A 20,027-nucleotide genomic window follows, 5' to 3' on the forward strand; every position below is an offset into this window, starting at 1 on the left:
AAGCTAGTCATCTGGGTGGCACATGACTGGCTCCCATTGGCTGGAAGGTCCAGAGATTGATTTTTTTTGGAGAATCTTAGTAGTAGAATCATGAGGGTCATCAAATCCAACCGCCTTCAATGCAGGATTTTTATTTATTTATTTTTTTGCCCAATGTGGGGCTCAAACCCACAACCCTGAGATTAAGAGTCTCATACTCTACCAACTGAACTATCAGAGACTACTACTGAAGTTATCCACTCAGATCCTCACCCCCAATTTCCAACTTGTTCCTTGATAACCATGAGAGGCTTATTATCTTTTTATTGTTTCCACTAAAAGTATGGACAATTTTCACTTTACTATAATAAACATATTATAGTCATATACCCTCCAGGTTCCTAAAGTAACCAGTGCAAGAACAAATACATATTAAAATACATATAACTGTATTTGCATAATACAGTTTGATTCCTGCATTGTAAGGGGCTGGACTACATGACCTTCATGGCCCCTTCCAACTCTACAATTCTATGATTCTTCAGCGATTATTCCATCGCAGAAAGACTCTAGGCCAGATCTCTTCATGTGTTGTGCCTTGTTATATAATTGTGTAATTACAGCTGCATGTGGAGGAAAGGAGGACTTCAGTCACTGGCTGAGCCAAAGCCCTCTGCCAGGCCTCCTTCCCTCCATCCATGTGTTGAGGTGGAAAGTCCCAGATAGGGAGCGATGCTCCACATGTCTAGGGATCTCCATATGGTTTAGAACTCTCTAAATGGCACAGGAAGCCTATGCACATAAAGCATGCTACTTTCTTCAGACTCTGCCCACCCCAAAAAACATGTAGGGGCCTGGCAACAGGGTGTAGCAACAGGGATGAGGCCAGCGCAGGTTCTGTTCCACATGTGATTGTAAGCATCAAGGCATAATGCCTGAACAAGGCCAAATCTGCCAAATCTGTCATCTGACAATTACATTGTTTCAGGCTGTTTTATGGGAAGCAATTCATAAATGAAGTAAACAAATAAAGTGGCAATGGTGTTTGGGTCATTTTGTAGAAAATGAATCTTGCAACCAATTATTTATAAAATATAAAAAGAAATATAATAATTACCAGGATGTGATGAAAGCAAAACAAAAGTCACTCTTTTTAAACCAGTGCTTCTATTTTAAACTATTCCACCTCCACCCCCCACCCCTTTCTGCTCTATAAGGTTTTGGAATGAAAACATTCTTTTGAGAAATGCTTCTAAACAGCTTTTCTTGTTAACACTATCCCTGGTCTTTTAAAAATAAACACTTTCACAAAATTATTTCAGCACACGTAAGCAGCCTATTCTGTGACAAATATGACATTAACTGCTAAGGCCTACTGTGTATTTATTTACTGCAAGTTTCCTGATGATACTTGATAAGATAGTTCTTTTAAACAGATGTCCTGTGCAGATTGAAAATTCCTTTCAGTTTAAAACAACCTGGCAATGATTTATCTTTCTGTAAAAAGCAGAGCTTATTTAGAAACAATCACTCTCTAAAAGACCTGGGGCACTTCCACTTAACCTGTTTATTGATCCTTCATCCTGATTTGCTTGCAGGGAGATTAGACAACACTGGCTATTTAATGAGCCTTCATTCTGATTTCTTTTAAGGAAAGGTTGGATGATGTTTTGTAAATGCAAGTGTAAATGCCCACACTTTCCAGTACATTTTCACATCACTTTCCTTACTGCAAAAAGTCTGATCTTTTGGAGAACTCACTGGTTCTACACTGAATGACTATTGGTTTGTTGCACAGATATGCATTTCAAGGCGCAAGTCTCTTTTTGTAAAAAGAGTGATTGCTGCATGATGCTATAATTTTATTTCAAGGTATTGGAGCTGGTGTCAGAGGTTGGCAGAGTTGGGTTCCTGCCAAGGCCCACACCTTGTTAAATATAATTGTTTAATTGCACCCTGAAATGGAGAATGCCTGTATGCAGGTTGTAAAAGGTTTAACCTTGGAAAATTCCATTTGAGTATACTAAGCTAGAAAGAGCACTCTCTAAGCTTCTGAGTTGATCATTAACTGTTGGTGTTCTCTGCTAGCCTTCGAGTGAGTGTTTAACCTTAGATCATGTGATTAAGGTATTCAATTGCAAATCTCCATCTTGAAGGGAGTTGCAAGTTAGTCTTTCCCTGGACACCACAGAGAACAAAAGGATGTGATCATCGCTCTCCAGGAGCTACGTAGCCTTAGGCTGGATGCAGGTTTATGCAAGCTATGGGAGAGACAAAGACTTTATTTTTACACTAATCATTATATATATATATATATATATATATATATGAACCTATGCTTGAATATGCATGTGAATTATACAACTTTCTGGATGTATCATTGATGGTTTTGTACCTGTTTTTGAAGAAGTTCTGATTAGTAAAGTTTTGAGTAATACTTATGGGTCCAAGAGGAGTCAGTTTTTATGTACCAATTGCTTCATGCTGCACAATATTAATATGTGCAATGCACCTCAGAAGAGGGTCCACAGAACATCTGACGACCAGAGTCCCTAACCTCACTGGTGCTTCTCTTGCAATTTCTGCCTTTATACCTGTGGTCTCCCTCTAGCCGAGAGAGTGAGAGTGAGTAACAGGGTGAATGAGTGAGTGGAGCAAGGAGAAGGAGCAACTGCTTCTGCTCACTTTCATACTTGCTCTTTTATCCCCAAGGCAGAGGGAGAATAAATGGGAGCATCTTCCTCTAGGTCAGTTTCAAACACTGGCTATGAGCTGTAAGCACGGACTTTATGTAGAGCTTCACAAACAAGATCTCTGAACACTGCACTTTAACAATAAACAAAAATATATAAATTGAAGATAAAGTTGATTGTTCAATGGAGCTGAGGACTTTAAAAGCTATCCTGCTATGTTTCCTAGCAACCAAAGCATTTAATCCCTTTCTCAATACTGTCTCAAGCATTTATGTCTCGGCTGCATTTTTTTGTAACTATTTAGGAATCTCTTTGATTTTTAAGGTTGTTTCGCTGAGGGAACTGATAGCATATAGACTGCTCAAATAAATTTTCTTTGGTACTCAGTCCAAGTGTGTGGCCTGCTGAATTATTTGGTTTTACACAAGAGTAAGGTAAACTTGGGGGGGGGGATTAATGAAAGTGGGTTTTTTAACAGCTCCCATGCTTGGGCCCACTCAGCTAACACTTATCCAGAGAAGCACAAGGCCATTAAAAGGTGTAGTTCACAGTTAATTTAGCGTACATGAATTCAACCCAGCAAGGATGTATTGAAAAATCCATTCAAGTTCTCTCCTAAGTCAATTTTATACATTCGCTGAACACAATAACCTATTGCAGGCTCTATTTTCATCATTATTCCACTACAACAGGGGAGCCATTGTCACCTTTTTTTTATGAAGTTACCTGACACATAATTCAGCCGAGACTTACATAACTGTTCCTATAACTAAATGTGGTCCAATTTTAAAATGTAGGACAGTTCAGTAACATAAACATGCATACATATTCCCTGAAAATGTGGGGGGAGAGCTGGAAATTGCCAAGAAGTAACAGTGTTTATGTGGGAGTGGGGCACTGACATCATGCCCTATTTCCGGTCTTCCCCCAAAGCATTAGTAACTTCAAGATTTGATTATTGTAATGGGCTTTATATGGAGATGCCCTTCTATCTGATCTGGAAGTTGCAACTGGTACAGAATACAACACCCATCGTCCTCACAGAAGCAGGTTACTGGAAATGTGTTCCTCTGCTGCTGAGAGGGGAAAAGAGCCTGCAGCTGGTTATTAACCACCTATTCAAGGACTGTGCCCGAGAAGGGGGCATTCATGAACAGGTAGTTATTAACATTTTCTGAATCCAGGGAATATTTCTTAAGGAATGGCTTTGCCACCGCAACCTTGGGGCATTCAGGGACCATTCTCTCTCTCTCTCTCTCTCTCTCTCTCTCTCTCTCTCTCTCTCTCTCCCTCTCCTTCTCTCCTAATGAGGCATTAATCACCTCCCTGGTCCAGCTAGCTGGAGATACAGCTACCAGAAGTTCTATTCAAGGCTGACTATTGAAGTGAAGCAGTAATAAATAGTTGATTGCCCATTAAACATGAACTGTAAACCAGTCAAAAGACATATATTGTAGGAAATTAATTGGGTTCAGTAGCGCTGTGCTCATCTGCTACATTGACTTTCTTTAAATAGAACTGAGAGTCCAGGTGACAGCTCTCCATTCAAAGCATCTGCAATTAGTATATTTACACTCCGGGATTTACTTTGGAGAACAGGCTAAATAGCCAGCTGATGCGCATAATTGGTGCATAGCTAACTTAGACTATGAGGTCACCACAGGCTATCTTTTTCTTTCCTTAATTTCAGGGTAGAATAGAACATGAATCTGCTTGGGTTTTTTAAAGTCCTGTACCACAACAAGAGGTGACAAATTGCATTAGACGAGGGAGCGATTTCAAACACAAGATTCTGAAACTCACAAGGCCGCTGTATTTTAAATTTAAAACTAGATTAGGTATTAGAGCCATTTATAGGTATAAAGCAGGCTTCCTCAACCTCAGCCCTCCAGATGTTTTGAAACTACAATTCCCATCATCCCTGACCACTGGTCCTACTAGCTAGGGATCATGGGAGTTGTAAGCCAAAAACATCTGGAGGGCCAAGGTTGAGGAAGCCTGGTATAAAGTAAGGATATGCAAACCGATCATTTCCTTCTTGCAGGCACTCAGACACATTGCACATTCAGAACCAGGTCTTTAGCGTATGCAGGTAATAGGAAAAGTAAGAATATAAAAGGCTTCTCTAGTCGTACCAGATGACTATGGTAAGCCAGCAAGCAGGAGAGCAGTAGACCTCTCTCATGGTTACTCTTCAGCAACTGATACTTATGACACTTCCTGTAGGTACTATATTATTATTATTATTATTATTATTATTATTATTATTATTATTAAAATTTCTATACATCCCTTCTTCTGTAGATCACAGGGTGGTTTACAAAATAAAAACACAAAAATATGTATTACAATAACCAGTGAAAACAATACCCCCGGTTTAGAAGGCCATAGATGATCAGCAAGCGATCGGGAGGGGAGATAAGGGACTCTAGTGATAAAGGAGGCTGCCCGGGAAGGGGGAGGTAAAGACAGCGAACTTGCAAGGAGAGGAGACAGGAAGATTAAAGCAATAAGGAGAGAAATTAGAAGAAAAGGAGGAACAAAGAACTGTTCCAGCTAAGGAAAAGGCACTAAGGCAAACAAGAGGGAAAGGGGTGTTGTAACAAAGCTGCTAAGCAGCTGATTGGCAAGGGCTCGGGAGGGAGATAAGGGAGTCTAGAGATAAAGGAGGCTGCCTGGGAGGGGGGAGGTAAAAGCACATGGATCCTCAGGATTTTTGCACTGGGTCACCCCAAATTCACCATCAGATCACATAGCATGTCCATGGCTACAGCCTACACCCAAAAAAACCACGCATCCACTGTTGCCTGGGGCTGCAGTGGTGCAAAAACGTGGTTACAAAGCTCGGATCCACATGTCTCCTCAGGATTTTTGCATTGGGCTACTCCAAATTCACCGTCAAATCACATAGCATGTCTGTGGCCACAGCATGAACCACAAAAATCATACATCTACTGTTTCGTTCAGAATATTTTTTTCCTTGTTTTCCTTCTCTAAAAACTAGGTGTGTCTTATGGTCAGGTGTGTGCGTCTTATGTAGTGAAAAATACGGTACTTGCATGAGCTTCCACTAGTGGGACTCTTAGGTTGAATCTGACACATTTCCTTGTACCACAGTCCTGGCAAGCATCCCCTATTAGGAAGCTGTTATTTGATCTGGGATGGAAGCTGCAACTTGCATTAGGGAGAAGGCTTAAATCCCCTTTCCCCTTGCAGCAGGATCAATTTGGATCAGGGCCTTATGCAACTATTTTAAAAAACCCAACAACAATGAAAATGCAGAAATGCATTTAACAATCATGTTGTTTAGCCCAGAGACAATCCTCCCTAGCCAGATTGCTGCAAATATATTTGTTTAAAATTCAAATTTTATACTTTTGCAACAAATATTCATATCTTTCTACAGCCTTTTCCAGATGAATCGTGCCTTAAGGCATTATCTATCATCCCATAGAAGCTGCATAAACGCATTTATCACAAATCCATTTTTTTGCAGTTTTAATCTATCATCAGGCTCCTAGACGATAACTACCGAAATTCCGGCTGTAACTACACACACACACATGCACATTACAATTTACCTCATAGTTACCATTTAAAGAAACTGAAAGTGCAAACCCAGTGTTTCTCTTGAGACATCATTACTTTTTAAATTATGCTTGGTATTTTTGGAATTCGGCATGGGTTTGCAAGTGCTGAGTCAAAATAGGAGTGAATGATTCCCTAGGACTATTTCCTGCTTTCCATAGTTCCACATCAGCAGAGTATATCCAATGCACATTTTCCACATGGAACCTTCAAAACTGGGTCTTTGAAAAATGTAAAAACTTTCCCCCTCTATTTTAGGATTATTTTTTTAAATTCATGACAGAGGATTTCCCTTTTTTGTTTCCATGGCTATCCTGATCTGGCTTTCTTCCTTTTAGAATGATAAGTTGTTAACCTTCCTTCTTCTCACCCCATTTGAGCAGCATTTGTTTTATTTCAACATAGTGTGTTCTTGTTGTTTGGCAGATATATATACTCTCAACTGGCTGAGACAGGTATAGGCATGCGAGTGCTCTTCAGATGCCCGTCATCCCTGACTCTTAGACATTCTGGCCTTGTCTGATGTGAGTTGGAGTCCACTAGCTTGCCTAACCTGGGCTAAGGTGTATCTCTGACATGCAGTCTTCCTTGGGTGTAAAATTCATTGAGCTCAGTGACATGTATTTTGACTGCATTTTTATATGTTTACATTGGATGAAAGTTGTTTGTTCTTTTTCTATAATATTTAAATCCCTACCTACTAGAACTAGATGCAAAGCAGTGGCTTGGAGGTGGATATACGGACTTAGAATTACTGGTCAAGATGCCTCTGAACAGATCTTCAGTTCAGAAAATTGGTTTTCACTATTAGAACAGGGCTCACAAATATTTTTTCCTCACCCAAATCCATTCCCTTCCCATCTTTATTTAGGAGAAACACACATACATACTTCTTGTTTCTAGTGTTAAACGGTTAGAAGTAAGATAACCTTGCTCACTGATCTACTATCAACCACTCAGAGATGTAGCAGGAGATGCTAATCTACCTTCCACCACCACCACCCCTTTTCATGCAAAAATCATGGTGCAATTACAGCTCCTTCTGCGTCACATATACACTTTCTCTTTTGGTGTCAACTTAATCTTCATGCTTTTCCTCTCTGCCTCTCTGTTTTTAACCGTTTTGATGTTCTTTCATTTCCCATATTCAATTCACTCTCCTTCAAACATCCATCCATTTCCCAGACATCACAGGTATACAAAATGTGAAAACAGCAAAGAGGCTTGTGGCACCTTAAAGGCTCTTTGTTGTTTTAGCTTCAAGCAGCACACTCATACACACACCCGGGAGTTGTGAGCAACAAACACATGGCTTTCCAAAACCAAATGTTTTCGGATATTAATACAGTGGTACCTCGGGTTACAGACGCTTCAGGTTACAGATTCCGCTAACCCAAAAATAGTACCTTGGGTTAAGAACTTTGCTTCAGAATGAGAACAGAAATCGCGCGGCAGCAACAGGAGGCCCCATTAGCTAAAGTGGTACCTCAGGTTAAGAACAGTTTCAGGTTAAGAACAGACCTCCAGAACAAATTGAGTTCTTAACCCGAGGTACCACTGTACTGTTAAGTGACATGAGAAGTAGCACTGCTCAAATCCCTTCTTCTAGGTGACAAATTTTAAAAAGGTGCGAAGTCCTCTTTACCTTTGCATATCTTTTTTTAAAAAAATAATATTTATTACTTTTATAGATTACAAAAAGAGAAAAAGAACAAGAAAGAGAAAACAGAAAAAAACAAAAGAGAAAAGCAAAAAAAACCCAAAAACAATACAATACAATACAATACAATACAATACAATACAATACAATACAATATATAAACAATACAAAACACACACTAAACTCAAACCTAAACACCTTAAACTAAGCTAAACAAACCCCACTCCCTGGCCTTAACCCTAAATGAAATAAAACAAAAACAATTTAAAAACATACATAATCTCTTTTCCATACTCTATCTTTCATTCCCTTGTTTCCTCAACCTCCTCTCACCTCCCTTTTTGTATTCCACTTCTATTAATTGTTTCAGCAAATCCTTTCCATCTTTCTCCATTTTCTGTAATGTTGTAAATAACGTATTTTTTAACCTTATTTTCCATTAAAACTAAAATACTTATATATGCTTAACTCCTTATAACATTTCTACTAACCCCACAAAAAATAAAAAATACAAAAAATCATTCCACCATTTTTCTATCACTCATTAGTTTTACCATAAGTCTATATATAAACTTTAAATTTTCCAATCTTCTTCCACCATCTCCTCTCCCAGGTTTCGGATTCTGCCAGTCCTTTCTGTCAGCTCCATAAAGTCCATCAACCTGGTAATCTTATGTCCGAGGCTCTTAACTCTTTTCCAAGTCCCTTCTGCAGGTCTTCTTCATTTTCTTTAATGCTAAAAAGCAAATCTCAGGGAAACTCCAACCTGTCAATCCTTTTCTTCCTTCTGAACAAATCAGCTAAATTTCCATAGTTAAAGCTACAGTCCATAAAGTATTTCAGAGCATATTTCAGGATTCCTCCAAGTCCAAAGGCCCCCAAAACTTCAATCTCCTCCAGGCCCAAGTCCATGTCCCAAAAGTCAGTTAATCCCTGCATAGAGGGCTCTTTCCAACTTTCCTTCTTTAATCCAAACCGGGATCCATTCCTCAGAGTCTGACTTTTCCTAGATTCAATCATAAAAGGCCTCAACTTATAGTCCTCAATTTGCTTCTGTAAAGCCACAGATCTCACTTGTATTATTTTATGTTCAACAACAGCAGCATTCTCCTTCTCCTCCTTCTCCTCCGCCATTTGTCCTGCCAAAATGGATTCCTGTACCAAGTCCTGAATTATTTCTGTGTTGCTGTTCACTTTTTGACTCAAATTGGTCACTTTCTGTTCCAAATTATCAACTTTAAAAGCCATGTCATCCATCTTCTTGTGAAGTTGTCCCAGCGAACAACTTATCTTACATAAAACAGTCACAATGGCCTCTCCTGTCAACATTTTTAAATGGTCCAAGGTCGCTCTCTGGTTCTCAGAATCCTTATCTGCAACTGGAAATCCCCCAGTTACAGTCCTGTTACAGTTTCAAAAGCTCCCTCTAGAGCGAAACAGTCTCCACTTGTATCAGTTCTTTCATACATTAAAGAAAAATTTTCAGTTACTGTTCCTCTTTTTTAAGCGCAGAAAAGGACAATGGAAACAGTATCTTACTCTTATTTAGCTAGCTGTCAAATCTGTTCTGTCAAATGCACTCTCTCCAAACGTCATCTGGCAGCCCGTTCCCAGGTTCAGAGCAGTGGTAATTTAATTTTTCACTCTCTCCTGCAGGCTCACTAGATCCAAAATTTCCCCCTCTTCTCCTGCTTCCAAGGGGGGTTTTGTATTTTAAACCGGTGGAAATTTAATCCTTTGCCAAAAGCTTTGAAAGGCTTTAACTTGTAACGTCTTTGCTTCAGTCTATTTACAAAAACAGGAGGCGGACTTCCTGTTTACAACCTTCCCGTTTCAATGCCAAATTAAAGTATTTAAAAATCCAATTTTCCGTTTTACTCACACGTAGTTGTTTAAAATCCAATTGTCCACAGGAAAAAGTCAGCGCTCTCCGGCAACAGCAATGCGGCTTCACTCCGTGAAAGAAGCAGTCGATTCAAAGCACCGCGCCACTCACCCCATGTCGCTCCGGACCCCCAAAACAGGGTTTCCCCACGAGTAGGGGAGGCGCAAAAGGTGCCAGCCGAATCCCAGGTTCACAAGCTTTTCCCGCTTGTGATTTCAATGGGTCTCCACCTTCGCCGTGGCGGTCAGACCCTGTTTTTCACGGAGCAAGTTCCTCCTGAACGGAGGAGCTCCCCCATTGCCGGAGGTGCCAACCTTTGCATATCGTCACTCTCATAGAGGAATGGCTGCTTGAACCGTAGAAGATGACAATTGTAGCAAGTCATATTTGTGTGAAACAAGAAAAGCTGAAATATAAATACATTTATATTTATGAACTGGCTTTTTAATTACTTAACAGAACATACAATTTAAAATAGATAGTATAGAAGAAAGCATTCTAGCTTTTTTATTTTATTTTAAAGGTGACTGCAATGCTATCCATTGAATGGCACTGCCATTGAATTTACTTCCAAGCAGACATGCCTAAGACATGCACTGTAGGACTACCATTCTGGGTGCTCATTCTTAGAAGTAAATCCTTCAATTTTAGCTGAATTTATTTCTGAATAACCTGACCGCATGTCTCTAGATTATCTAACATGAATATAACCAATTTGCAGAAAAAATTAAGAAAAAAAGAGATTCTGAGAGAAAATGAGACTGACAGATTAGTCCTTCCCTACTTTTGAGTAGCCTTGCCTAGGATTGTGCTATAAGGTATATAATCCTGTACACATTCACCTGTGAGCAAGTCCCATTGAGGTCAAAGGGACTAACATCGGAGCAGACATATCTAATACAGCATGGTTAATCTGTGATAAGCATGTTTGTGAACAAGCAAGCAATCATTTGGGTGACATGTTATTCTTTTGTTTCTGGTGATGGACTCAGTCCAGACTTTACTGTCTGGATGCCAAATGGAACAGTTCATTAAAGGTTCTTCCTTTCATTATTCTTCTGTCATTTAATGAGGTATTGATCTGTGATTAAGTGATGCTTAGAGGATACCAGTCACAAAATGAACAACTAGTTACACTTTAAAATCCATCAGCCTATCAACTAAGATATTGAAATGTGAAGCTTTATTCTGAGTCCTTACTAGGTCTGTACCAATATAATAATTTTTGGGGTTTTTTTTGTTAAGCTTGATCCCAATATCTGCTTCCTAGGGTGCTTGGGATGAGGCACATTGGAATGAAGTGTTAGGCCAGCGGTGCTCTCAAGTATTAGTTAGCTCATGTTCACATTTTAGCAGTGTTGCAATGACATCATTTTCTGGACCTTGGTGACATTGCTCCGGGCAGTTTAGGAATAATCTAGATCAGGTCACCTAGTAAAGGACCCCTGGATGGTAAAGTCTAGTCAAAGGCAATGATGGGGTTGCAGCCGTCATCTCGCTTTTCAGGCTGAGGGAGCCGGCGTTTGTCCACAGACAGCTTTCCAGGTCGTGTGGCCAGCATGACTAAACCGCTTCTGGCGCAACAGAACACGATGCCGGAAACCAGAGTGCACAGAAACACCACTGACCTTCCCACTGCAGCAGTACCTATTTATCTACCTGCACGGGCATGCTTTCAAACTGCTAGGTTGGCAGGAACTGGGACAAAGTAACAGGAGCTCACTCTGTCATGGGGATTCAAACCACCGACCTTCCGATCGGCAAGCTCAAGAGGCTCAGTGGTTCCGACCACAGCGCCACCCGTGTCCCAGGTCACCTAGTAAATATACAAGGTTCTATTGCATGGGTATTACCGGTACATTATATGCAGGGAGGAATTTTTTTTTTTTATTATTATTATTATTATTATTATTATTATTATTAATGTTATGTACTTTGTGTTTATATGTTGTAAACCAATCTTTGGATGAAGGGCGGTATATAAATTTAATAAATAATAATAATAATAAGATGGTTCATAAAAAGAAGTTGGCAGCAACTCTCTAAAAAGCGAGTCAAGCTGTCAAGAAACCTGCTTAGTGAAAAACACCCTCCCCTCCCCCCCAAAAATGGCAAATTTCTTTATCGTTCTCCTCTTCTGGGAGGAGTTCTGCTCAATAGTGGATCTCAATGGACAGGGGGGGAGAGAAAGAGATGAAAGAAGATTGTCTCTTAGTTAATCTGAACTTGGGCCATATAAGTCTTTGAATATATATATATATATATTAAAAAAACAGCATTTAAAAACTGTCTCACTAACAAATTAGTTTTCAGTGAAACTCCAACATGAGCAACCAACCTGCCTGTTACCTTCTAAACCAATGGAAGCTTTTCATGATGTCTTCAAGCATGGCACCAGAAAAAGAACAAGTCAGGAGGTTGCTAGAGCATGCACAGAGTTCCAAAGGGACTGGTGTCTCAGGCAAAGCTCATGAAATATTCTCTCAGCCATAGCTTACACCCAAGAATCCAGAAGAAAGACCACATCTACCAGTAAATATGAATATTACTAAATTTGACAGCAGCTCAAATGTGGGATAACTGTAAAACGTTGACCTCTCCTGCATGTCAGCTATCCGATACTGCAAAATGGCAACTGTGCATGTCAGATACTATATCAAATGCTGACGGCAACTGCATGTCACTTTTCAAATATCAGTAAGTACTGGCTGCTGCATGTCTGATGTTGTCAAATACTGACTGCTACTGCATGTCAGCTGTCAGATCCAATCAAATGCTAGCTACAACTGTATATGTCAGTTGTCACATATTGTCAGATGTTAGCAGCTGCATGTGAAATGTCTCTTTTAGTAATGGACCACTATTATATTTCAGCTCTTGGATGTTGAATGCTCCAGCAAAATATTTCCTTGTCAAATACTGGTGCTGAATATACTTTATTCACCGTATATCTGGAGAATGCTCACATATACAGAAGATATGAGCCATCAGAATTTTAGAGGAAAATTTTGGTGGGAGAGATGGTTTCGGATAACACAACAGGGAACAGCGGCCCAATGCAGCACGGGGAATGTGACCTATATGTCTTTCAACCATTAAAAATCTAGTCAGAAGTCTGAAAATCTAGGTGATGATGAGAGCACTGCAGTTAGGAATTAATCGTTCCCTGAAAAAATGTCAGAAAGGAAATGGCAGGGAGAGAAGAGAGGTGGTTACAGAAAGAGATAGAAGTGTGTTGCAGAGGGAGAGAGATGGCAAATGGGAGCTTCACCCACTTAATCTAACCCCACCCATCACTGGCTTTGGCCTCACCTGCTACCTGCCTGCCTACCTACCTGCAGTCCTTGACAGACTACCCCCAAGGGAACCTGTGCCTTCAGGTAGTAGTATATGAGAGAAAATAACTAGCATGATGAGAAACTTCACTTGTTTCAGAATTTTGACTAATGTCTCCTGATATCTCATGCCACTGCTTAACTTAATTCTACCTCCATACACTGCATTGTGTCGCTTAACTTTACCCCTAAATGCAATGTGAAGGCTTGCTGCTTCTTTTCATCTCATGAGGGGCCTGCAATTTGTGCGATTTAATATCATATGCCTATACCCATCTATCTCCTGCAATGGTGGAGAGCTCTGAGGCATGTTTCAATTTGTGCAGAGCCAGGCCAAATTGGAGACATCTCCTCACAGCCTACAATTCCCACAAAACAGAACCAGGGACTTTGAGTGTATTCTCACTTTGGTGGACTCATAAACTAATCTGTGCCTTAGCACTGTCGATTTTATTTCTTCATTAATTTACTCTATACAGTTTATAAGCCAGCCTCTACAGGAGTACTCTGGGAAGCTTACAGGAATAAATAGGGTACATTAAAAGGAGCATTTTCTATGGAAGAAACTTAATCTCATACAGGAATTAGTCTGGCTCATTACTCTTACTGGGTGAGATATAGAGAAAATAAAAAAAAAACCAGAGATATAGTAGGCTGTGGACTTCCGGGGAGGCACCTCCGGCAATGGCTGAATTCCTCCGATCGGGAGGAATTTGCTCCGTGAAAAGCAGGGTCTGACCGCCACGGTGAAGGCGGAGACCCATAGAAATCACAGGCGGGAGAAGCCTGTGAACCTGGGATTCGGCTGGCGCCTCTGCGCCTCCCCTACTCGCGGGGAAACCCTGTTTTGGGGATCCGGAGCGACGTGGGGTGAGCGGTGCGGTGCTTTGAATCTACCGCTTCTTTCACGGAGTGAAGCCGCATTGCTGTTGCTGGAGAGCGCTGACTTTTTCCTGTGGACAATTGGATTTTAAACGACTACCCGTGAGTAGAAGGGAGAATTGGATCTTGAAACACTTTAATTTGGCGCTGAAGCGGGAAGGCTCTAAACAGGAAGTCCGCCTCCCATTTTGTAAATAGATTGAAGCAAAGAAGTTACAAGCTAAAGTCTTTGAAAGCTTTTGATAAAGGATTAAATTCCCACCAGACAAAAATACATAACCCCTCTTGGAAGCAGGAGAAGAGAGGGGAAGTTTTGGATTTAGTGCGCCTGCAGAAGAGAGTCAAAATTAAATTGCCACTGCTCTGAACCTGGAAAAGGGCTGCCAGATGACATTTGGGGAATGTTTATTGACAGAACGGATTTGACAGCTAGCTAAAATAAGAAAGGCACTGTTTCCATTGTCCTCTTCTGCGTTTAAAAATGGAGGAAAAAGTAAGCGAAAATTGAAACTATTGTTACTTGCTTGAGTCGTGCTTGAAAGAATTGATACAAACGTGGACTGTTTCCCTCTAGAGGGAGCATGTGAAACTGTTATAGGAGTGCAACAGGGAGAGCTCCAGCTGCAAGATAAGATTCTGAAAATTGGAGTCTGACCTTGGATCACTCAAAATGTTGATAGGAGAAGCCATTGTGACTGTATTATACAAGATAAACTACTCGCTGGAACAGCTACATAAAAAGACAGGTGACATGATCTCTAAAATTGACAATTTGGAAGAGAACGTGATTAATTTGAATCAAAAAGTGAGTGTCAATACAGAAAAAACTCAGGATTTGGTACAGGAACATACCTTGGTTGGACAAATGGTGGAGGAAAAGGAGAAAGCTGATGATGTGAAAATGGTGGAGAAAAAGGAGAAAGCTGATGATGTGAAACCAAAAGTAGTACAAGCGGGATCCTTAATTTCTCAGAAGCAGATTGAGGATTATAAATTGAGATCTTTCATGACTGAATCTAGCAAAAGTCAAATTTTGAGGCTAGGATCCCAGCTTGGATTGAAGAAGGAAGGTTGGAAAGAACCCTCTATCCAGGGATTGACTGACTTTTGGAACATGGACTTGGGCTTGGAGGAGTTTGAAGTTTTGGGGGTCGCTAGAATTGGAGGAATCCTGAAATACGTTCTGAAACACTCTATGGACTTTACTTTTAACTTCGGAAATTTGGCTGAATTGTCCAGAAGGAACAAAAGTATTGCTAGGCTGGAGTTTTCCCAAGATTTGCTCCTGAGCATCAAAGAATATGAAGAAGACCTGCAGAAGGGACTTGGAAGAGATTTAAGAGCCTCGGATATAAGGGCACCAGGTTAATGGATTATAGGAAACTGATGGAAAGGACTGGCAGAACCCGAAGCCAGGGAGAGGAGATAGTGGAAGATTAATGGAAAATTTAAAGTGTTTATTTAGAAATTTTGTTGAAGTAATGACTGTCAGAAAAATGGTGGAATGATATTTTATGGATCTAGCAGAAATGCTATAAGAAGTTGGGTGTATATAAATAATCAACCGTTAATGGGAAATAAGGTTAAAGAATATGTTATTTATAATATGACAGAAAATAGGGAAAGATGGAAAGGATTTGCTGAAACAAGTACTAGAAGCGGGATGCAAGAAGGGAGGTGTGAGGAAGTCGAGGAAACAAGGGAATGAAGGACAGAGTATGGAAAAGGAGGGATATTTTTAAATTGTTTTTGTCTTGTTTTGTTCATGTGTTTAGTTCAATGGGTTTAGGGTGGGTTTGTATTGTTTATATATTGTATTGTTTTTCTCTTTCTTTTTTTTTGTTTCTTCTCTCTTTTTTCTACTTTTTTGTAACTTTTAAAAGCAATAAATATTATTTTAAAAAAAAGAGAGAGAGATATAGTAGGCTGCAATATATTGTCTGATGATGGGCCTTTGGATATAGGGTTTCCAGCCACACAAAGAATAAACCCTCAGTCCAAAGGAGCCTCATTTTTTTTTTATCTACTAAATCAAAGAGAAATATTTTACGGAGTTTTGATCTGCAATTACATTGGACAAGTCTGAAGTAGGATAGTGTGTCAGAGTCACTCAATTAGCCTGGCCATTATTGTACTCCGTGAGAAGGTGTGTTTGCATCAGCAGGGGACAGAAAATCATTAGGGATGGTTGATGCCTTGGTTGGTTTCTGGATAGAAACCTGTGGGAAGTACAGTATAAAAGGGTTGATACCAGAGTGCAGGCAACAGATAGAACCTGAATCATTTTTTAAAATCATTTTAGTTTCCATGGATACCATTGCCCTGCATATGCTTCGCCTAAGAAGTATGTCAAAGTCAAATCGCACTGCTTAAAGCTAAATAAACTGTGGAGTAGTGACGTAGCCCAACACTTTGTTAGCAGGGAGGTCACTCATCCAATTTGCCAATTCAGGTACTTAATACTGGTTGCCTGCAAAAGTCGGCAGGAAGAATTCCATGCGAAAACTTCTACAGTGAATTTCAGCAGGTTGTATTTGTGCTGTCCCACTTTCAGTATCGACTGAATTTTGGGTGTGTGTTCAAGCATATATTTGTTAATAAAGGTTCAATGCATCATGGGTTAGATCAATGGTTCCCAAAGTACCGTCCTGCGGAGGATTACTGGGGAAGGGCAGTAGGGGGCTCTAGAGGTGTAAATAACTATCACTGGACTGAGTTCATCAATTTTCTTGAATTAATTAAACTACAGTGATACCTTGGTTCTCAAACTTAATCCGTTCCGGAAGTCTGTTCCAAAACCAAAGCGTTCCAAAACCAAGGCACGCTTTCTCATAGAAAGTACAGTGGTACCTCGGTTTAAGAACAGCCCTGTTAATGAACTATTTGGTATATGAACTCCACAAAACCGGATGTAGTGTTCCGGTTAGCAAACTTTACCTCAGTCTACAAACGTAAGCCGAACGGTGGAAGGGCACCTGCAGCGAGAGGCCTCATTAGGGAAAGCGCGCCTCGATTTAAGAACAGCTTTGGTTTAAGAACGGACTTCTGGAATGGATTAAGTTTGTAAACCGAGGTACCACTGTAATGCAAAACAGAGTAATTCATTCCAGACTTTTAAAAACAACCCCTAAAACAGCAATTTAACATGAATTTTACTATTTAACAAGACCATTTATCCATAAAATGAAAGCAATAATCAATGTGCTGTACTATAAAATAAATAAGACAGTATTGTAGATGATAAAAAAAATTAAAAATTCTTACCTGCACTGATGGTAGTCATTGTTTGCATGGGGGGCCTTTATCCATTTCCACAGTTACACAATCAATCAATCAGTAGCTGAACTGGGTTCCACACAGTCACAAAAACAAATTAACTGAAAAAGCCTCAAAAACAAAAACACAAAATAAATAGCAAAAACAAAAGCGCCAAACTTAATCCGTTCTAGAAGTCCATTTGACTTCCAAAATGTTTGAAAACCAAGGAACAGCTTCTGATTGGTGCAGGTGCTCCAGAAACAATAGCCGACAGCCGCACCAGACATTTGGCTTCGAAAAAACGTTCAAAAACCAGAACACTTACTTCCGGGTTTTCGGCATTTGAGAACCAAGGCGTTTGAGTACCAAGGTACTACTGTAAATAGTTTTAATTGGATTTTGAGTAAATGTGCAATTAATTGTTACTGTTTTGAATTGTATTACGCTACCTTCCTTAGTGAGTTGTGCAAACTGCTATTCTGAATTATTATTTTTCATAGGATAGGTTAGGGGGCACTGTGGATAAGTTTATGGAACCAAGCGGGCAGTAACCCCAAAAGGTTTGGAAACCACTGGGTTAGATAAGATAGGTACAGTATTTGTCTTCAGTTGCACCATGTAACAGACGTACCATCTTAAATCTACATTAATATTTCACTGTTCTTGCCGGCTCATATTTGATACTTCACTGTAGATCATATCCAACATCACAGGATTGTTAAATGCTGTCAAGATTCTAATGCTGTAAAGGAGAACATTAGCTGACAGTGTTGCTGTCCCACTAATAGGTGGTTGCTGTTTCTGGAACCATGCTATGGTCAACTTCATAAATGCTCACGTTCTTAGTAGATACACTTTTCTTTTCAGCATCCACATGGGCCTCTTAAACTCCCAGGACAAGGAGCATGTGACGAACCACCCTCAAGCAGGAAGTTTTGAAGGGGGCTTCTTAAAAAAGTGTGAGTGGAGTTATTTAGAATCCTCCGCATGAAAGGCAACTTTGCACAATCAAGGTTCCCATTCACAGGGAGGAATCCTAAGTGTTTTCATCCAAATGCAAGCAGTTTCACACTGCTCCTTAAAAAACATCTGAAAACAGGGTTTAGAGGAGACATGTTGACTGATCACAAAGGGCTTTCAAATAGGCCTGTCTTGCTCCTTCAAACCTCCAGAAACCAGAGGTGGATCATTCCACACATCCATCAAAATAGGCCTGTGGAGGGGTGGGGAGGATAAGGATGCTGTTTCCAGTCCCCCACCCGCTGCCCTGCAGCTAACCAACCGAAGACATTTTCTGTGTGTGACTGTACTCTTTATTTTCTCCAGCACGTCTGGTCCAAGTTATCCCTCATGATGAATTACTGTCAAGTACACAATTTTGTCTGTGGAGCAAACTGGCATCTGGGACAAACCACAGTCTATGGGTTCGCCTTGCTTCCTCCTATGAGGCCAGGAACACTTAGCACTTTATGTAGTGTTATTTTATCCTCCTCACTCAATAACACATTTATGTCCCAATAACTTCCCTGGCGCAGGTAGAGACAATAAAGTACAATTACTAAACAGTCATTTTGTTTCAAAAGAAGACTTAAAGAAACAGTGAATGTTGTAATAAATGTGGTGACTCACATAAACCTGCAGAGAGGATTTAAAATAGCAGTCTCACATAGCAATGGGAGTAGGGGCAGAATTTGTTCTGTTTGCATTTTAATAGGAACCTCCTTAATTCATACTTCCAAAAGTCAACATGAGAGCAGAAACATTGCTATCCTTTGAAATGTGTACTTCTCCACATTTGCAATCAAGTTCTCTAACCAAAAATGTATACAAAAACATGCATCTTAGGAAAAGTGCGCACAAAAATACATGTTAGTGAAAAGAACATAATCAAAAATACATTATACTAAGTTAAATAGCTTGCTAAAATACAAAGACTGGGAGGAAATTGCACGAAAATACGTATATTAGGAGAAGTACAGTGAAAATGCACAAAATTTTTCATGCAGACTTTTTTAAAAAATCACAGACTGATGTAGATACAGGGCAAACTGAATTTAAGACTGGAACACTGAGAAAACAAAACTGACAGATCGTCCATGCATCTTGGTGAATGAAAGAAGAAGAAAAGAGGAAAAATATAAACAAAATAATGCAGCTGTTAGGGAGCTTTTTAATATCATAATTATTACTTTTCTTTGCTAAATAGGCAACTCAGTGTCCCTTTAGAAAACATATTCCCAGTGTCTTCTGCAGGACTGCTAACCAGTGCAAAGGGTTTGTGAATTATCGCCTCTTGTTGGGAGCCTTTGCTAAAGTTAGATGTGAACATTGCAATATAGGTCAGCAACACCTGATTCAAAGACAGCTTTATTGCAGGCATGTGACAGGCTAAGCTAAGAACAGCACTGGTCACTGAAATCCTTTCTCTGGCCTTGTCAAACTCCCTCAAAAGACAGGGAATCTTCTTTCTGATTGTTAGATTGTGGGCAACCATTCCATTCCCTGGGTGGCATTCAACTAAATTGCTGTGGTAACGGAAGCTGGCACAGTGATTCCCGCTAGTGTAGTGGGACCTCCCCCCAAAATAAGCCTCCCACCCTACCCAAATTTGCTCTGGAAGGTCAGGAGAACCCCCTTGAACAATGCATGGGGGAAGAAGAAGGAAGATGGTTCCAATGGGCAAGCTTAAATGTTTGAATGCAACCTCTTGAGTCTGGCCCACCCCAGACAGCCAGTTTTCTATCATT

General features: G+C 40.1%; 1 long non-coding RNA gene across 1 annotated transcript in view; it reads left to right on the top strand.

The window, feature by feature from the left end:
• Positions 1-18,807, top strand: part of LOC308480749 — a 30,246-nt gene extending 11,439 nt beyond the window's left edge. Inside the window, exons 3-4 of the long non-coding RNA XR_013988267.1 lie at positions 6,687-6,784; positions 18,148-18,807. This is a non-coding gene — a long non-coding RNA (uncharacterized lncRNA). The remainder of the gene's footprint in view (positions 1-6,686; positions 6,785-18,147) is intronic.
• Positions 18,808-20,027: the final 1,220 nt, after the last annotated feature.

The sequence above is a fragment of the Podarcis pityusensis genome (assembly GCF_964106645.2).
Source record: "Podarcis pityusensis genome assembly, chromosome: 1".
NCBI classification, from domain to species: Eukaryota; Metazoa; Chordata; class Lepidosauria; order Squamata; family Lacertidae; genus Podarcis; species Podarcis pityusensis.